Raw genomic sequence first — 5,000 nt, 5'->3', positions numbered from 1 at the left:
AATCGCTACGGTCCTCCATCAGGGTTTCCCCTGACTTCGACCTGACCAGGCATAGTTCACCATCTTTCGGGTCCCAGCATCTCTGCTCAGAGCGCGCCTGCATTCACGGATTGGAAACGAGACGCCTCGGGAGTGCGAGAGTGCAGATCGCAAAGGACGTACACTCCATCCTCCCTGAGCGCGCGGCTAGCGCGCGCCTTCACTTTCGTTGCGCCTTTCAGTTTATACAAATACTCAATGACTCGCACACATGCTAGACTCCTTGGTCCGTGTTTCAAGACGGGTCCTGCGAGTGCCCGAAACTGAATCATCGCAGACAGAGACGCGCACGGTCCGAGACAGCACGGCTGCGACGACAGACGCGCCGCAACGAGGTCCGCGCTCGGGCAGGACCTCGTGTACGACGTTATCTTGCGTCGGGCCGGACGCGCCTTTAGAGAGCGCGTGCGCGATTCTTATCATTATACCGTCCGGCGGCCGATCGGCTACCGCGAAACGGTCCAACGTCCTGACTCCGCTCGCGCGAAGTGAACGCTGGGCTGCCCGTCGGCGGCGCTTAGATCGACACCCGAACGGGTCGCGATGCATTACTGAGAGAGAAGTGCACGCCCTCCGCGGACGTCGACGCGCACCGGCCCGTGCGACGCGATACAGCGCCCGATTAAAGGCGGACCGGACGTCGCATCAGAGCGCGGGCGCGTACGCCGCGGAATGACGATGAATCTCTCCGTTCGTTCATTCGAGTTTCGCAGGTTTACCCCTGAACGGTTTCACGTACTCTTGAACTCTCTCTTCAAAGTTCTTTTCAACTTTCCCTCACGGTACTTGTTCGCTATCGGTCTCGCGGTTATATTTAGCCTTAGATGGAGTTTACCACCCACTTAGGGCTGCACTCTCAAGCAACCCGACTCTTAGGAGAGTCCCTCTCGCCGCCGCCCTCCGTCGCTACGGGCCTGGCACCCTCTGCGGGAAAACGGCCCCGTTCAAGACGAACTTGGACAGGAGTATCGACGACGAGAAAGCGGAACCTCCCGAACACCACATCTCCCGCGCTCGAGACGATCGCGGGATTCAGTGCTGGGCTCTTTCCTGTTCGCTCGCCGCTACTAGGGAAATCCTTGTTAGTTTCTTTTCCTCCGCTTACTAATATGCTTAAATTCGGCGGGTGATCCTCCCTGATCTGAGGCCAACGATAAAAATTCGAGGCAGACGCGATATCCGTACGCGACGTCCCTTATTATATTTTTGACGACGACGAACCGACGGACCGCGCGCGCAAGCAAGCAAGCGCGCACGGCGGCCGGTCGTCGTCGCGGGACGCCCTTCGGACGTCGAGTCCGCCTACCGTACACCACCCCCACCGTCGCGATCATCGCGCGTCGCAGAGCGAGTGCGCGTGCGCGAGGCGCGCGCGTCGCGAGTCCTTAGAGGTCTCTAGACGCGCGCACGCACAACGCAACGCTGCACACACAACACGCGTTGCGCGATGAACGACGACGATGACGATGATGATGATTATGATGATACGAGCGTAAACGAAAATCTCGACACGCATACGCGAGCGCGAGTACTTTTCGTTAGCGATCGATCGTCCGGCCCTTTCGGTATCGGTCCGTATCGATACGATAATATAACGTTCGCACTGGAACGACGACGCGTATCACCGACATAATACGGATGCGTAGCGACGACGAGCGGTGAACTCTCTCGCATCGGGCTAGGCGCGCGCGCACATGAACATCACGTAATGTTTACTTACATATGTTTGTGTGTGCGTTACGCTTGCCGCGCAAGAAAACATTCACCGCCTGCCGGTCGCATCCGTCGGAGACGCGTCGTCTGTGCTTCCGATATATTTTATTATATCGTATACACGAACCGATGAGCTCGGACGAAGACCGCACTACGAAGACTCGCGTCTTAGCGATGCGTGTAATCTTTTCACACTCGTTTCATATTCAATACAATTCGATATATTTAAACGGACCGTAAACGCGCTCCGCGCGTACGCGGACGTGAGGGGTGCAGCACCCCGCCGTCCGTCGTCCGTCGCGAAGAACGTTCAACGGAAACCGTCAATTGTTCGAAAGAGCGCGCGCCCGCTCGCCCGCGCGCGGTAGTGCGGCAGCGGCAGCGCGACGACAGCGACGGCGGATAGTGAGAGAGAGAGAGTGAGAGCCGCGGCGGCGCGGACGAGAGACTCTTATTAGAGATCGTCCCATCGCACCGTCCGCGAGCTCGTTCATCACCCCCCACCAACCCGCCGCCGCCGCGTCGCGCGTCACCGCCGCGCGCATCGACCGGCGCGAGCGCACGTAGCGCGCGTTCTACACCGAACAGTGTGGTTTTTATATTTTAACAGCCGGCCCTCAGACAGGAGTGGTCCTGGATATTTCTCCACGGACCGCAATGTGCGTTCGAAATGTCGATGTTCAAATGTGTCCTGCAGTTCACACTATGACGCGCAGTTAACTGCGTTCTTCATCGACCCGCGAGCCAAGTGATCCACCGTCCAGGGTAATGGTTTTTTCTTAATGTTGTTATTACTTACGGTAGCGGCCTACGGCTCTCGCCGTCGGCCACTTGATTGTCCGTTTTTATGTATTAACGTCGAAAGTTGGTCGAATTCATGTGCGCCGAGGCGTTCATAAAGAAACGGCACCGAAAAAGCTTAACGCCCCGACGCGAATCCTTTAGAATGATGAACGACGACGACCCGCGCACCCCCCAACGAGCTGGCGTGACGCACGACATTGTCATCTTTCTAACCGCTTAAATTTCGTTTTGTATAGCGCCAACCGACAATAAAGGGCCTGAGCTAGGCAGTGGGGATTTTCACCGCTTCGAACGCTCCGTTTGGTATGCCCCGGTCGGCGCTCGTCTCTCGGCGTTTTTCCGCCACCCGGCCGCTTCGACGGCGGCGGAGGCAGCGGCGGCGGTAGCACTTTCGACGAATGCCACCACCGCCACCGGCCACCGCCACGGCGCCGTCGCCGCTGCGCCGTTAGGCGTAATAGACGCTAGAGACAATTATTTCACATTTTATTTTTTATACATATATACAAACACGCACACACACACGCACGCACACGCGCGCGCGCTCGTCCGCATTAGATACGAACAGCAGCGCGCGCGTACGTACATATATATGTATATATGTCGTATATATATATCATTATGGATGTATTACATATATATATATGTGTAAACACGGTATGTACGAAGTCGTCGTCGTCGTCGTCGTCGTCGTCGCAACAGCAACAACAGCAACAGCGGCGCAACAACGTTCGTGAACATATCACGCGTCTCGCACACATACACACACGTTAATGATCCTTCCGCAGGTTCCCCTACGGAAACCTTGTTACGACTTTTACTTCCTCTAAATGATCAAGTTTGGTCAACTTCCCAGCAACGCCGACGGCCGTGAAGCCACCGCGTGTCGGTCCGAAGACCTCACTAAATCATTCAATCGGTAGTAGCGACGGGCGGTGTGTACAAAGGGCAGGGACGTAATCAACGCGAGCTTATGACTCGCGCTTACTAGGAATTCCTCGTTTATGGGGGATAATTGCAAACCCCAATCCCCAGCACGAAGGAGTTTCAACGGGTTGCCCGGGCCTCTAGGCCAGGGAGAACATGCTGATTCCTTCAGTGTAGCGCGCGTGCGGCCCAGGACATCTAAGGGCATCACAGACCTGTTATTGCTCAATCTCGTGCGGCTCGAAGCCGCCGGTCCCTCTAAGAAGAATTTTAATACGTCGCCAGTGAGTTGCGCCACCGGAGCGGCGCACACCTAAATGACGACGCCTATTTAGCAGGCTAGAGTCTCGTTCGTTACCGGAATTAACCAGACAAATCGCTCCACCAACTAAGAACGGCCATGCACCACCACCCACCGAATCAAGAAAGAGCTGTTAATCTGTCAATCCTTCCGGTGTCCGGGCCTGGTGAGATTTCCCGTGTTGAGTCAAATTAAGCCGCAGGCTCCACTCCTGGTGGTGCCCTTCCGTCAATTCCTTTAAGTTTCAGCTTTGCAACCATACTCCCCCCGGAGTCCAAAATCTTTGGTTTCCCGGAAGCTGCCCGCCGAGCCATCGTAGTAACGTCGGCGGATCGCTAGATGACATATTTACGGTTAGAACTAGGGCGGTATCTAATCGCCTTCGAACCTCTAACTTTCGTTCTTGATTGATGAAAACACCTTTGGCAAATGCTTTCGCTGATGTTCGTCTTGCGACGATCCAAGAATTTCACCTCTAACGTCGCAATACGAATGCCCCCAGTTATCCCTATTAATCATTACCTCGGAGTTCTGAAAACCAACAAAATAGAACCGAGATCATATTCTATTATTCCATGCACGAAATATTCAAGCAGCATTTTGAGCCCGCTTTGAGCACTCTAATTTGTTCAAAGTAAAATTGTCGGCCCATCTCGACACTCACCGAAGAGCACCGCGATAGGATTTTGATATTGAACCGCCGTTTTACCGACGGCTCACCGACGATATGCTCCGCAGACGTGTCAGTATCACCGCGGATGCGGTGCACCGACAGCGCGGCGCACAAATGCAACTACGAGCTTTTTAACCGCAACAATTTTAGTATACGCTATTGGAGCTGGAGTTACCGCGGCTGCTGGCACCAGACTTGCCCTCCAATTGTTCCTCGTTAAAATATTTAAAGTGTACTCATTCCGATTACGAGGCCTCGTAAGAGTCCCGTATCGTTATTTTTCGTCACTACCTCCCCGTGCCGGGAGTGGGTAATTTGCGCGCCTGCTGCCTTCCTTGGATGTGGTAGCCGTTTCTCAGGCTCCCTCTCCGGAATCGAACCCTGATTCCCCGTTACCCGTGACAACCATGGTAGTCGCAGAAACTACCATCGAAAGTTGATAAGGCAGACATTTGAAAGATGCGTCGCCGGTGCTGGACCATGCGATCGGCAAAAGTTATCCAGATTCATCAAAATTAACGACTTCGGACGCGAGGCCCTCCG

General features: G+C 54.8%; 2 non-coding genes and 1 pseudogene across 2 annotated transcripts in view; all 3 read right to left on the bottom strand.

The window, feature by feature from the left end:
• LOC137929232 (large subunit ribosomal RNA) overlaps positions 1-1,189 on the bottom strand; it is a 4,899-nt pseudogene extending 3,710 nt beyond the window's left edge.
• A 1,174-nt stretch (positions 1,190-2,363) lies between these two features.
• LOC137929235 (5.8S ribosomal RNA) lies at positions 2,364-2,520 on the bottom strand. Its single transcript, XR_011108797.1, has one exon. It is a non-coding gene; the product is annotated as a 5.8S ribosomal RNA (ribosomal RNA).
• Positions 2,521-3,327: 807 nt separating this feature from the next.
• Positions 3,328-5,000, bottom strand: part of LOC137929220 (small subunit ribosomal RNA) — a 1,904-nt gene continuing 231 nt past the window's right edge. Inside the window, exon 1 of the ribosomal RNA XR_011108785.1 lies at positions 3,328-5,000. This exon is cut by the window's right edge and continues 231 nt beyond it. This is a non-coding gene — a ribosomal RNA (small subunit ribosomal RNA).

The sequence above is a fragment of the Battus philenor genome, unplaced genomic scaffold (assembly GCF_028537555.1).
Source record: "Battus philenor isolate CCGP_79_NKW_IND1 unplaced genomic scaffold, ilBatPhil1.0.hap1 SCAF_45, whole genome shotgun sequence".
Taxonomy (NCBI): domain Eukaryota; kingdom Metazoa; phylum Arthropoda; class Insecta; order Lepidoptera; family Papilionidae; genus Battus; species Battus philenor.
Note: the sequence above shows the minus strand (reverse complement) of the source record. Positions and strands in the feature narration are given on the sequence as shown.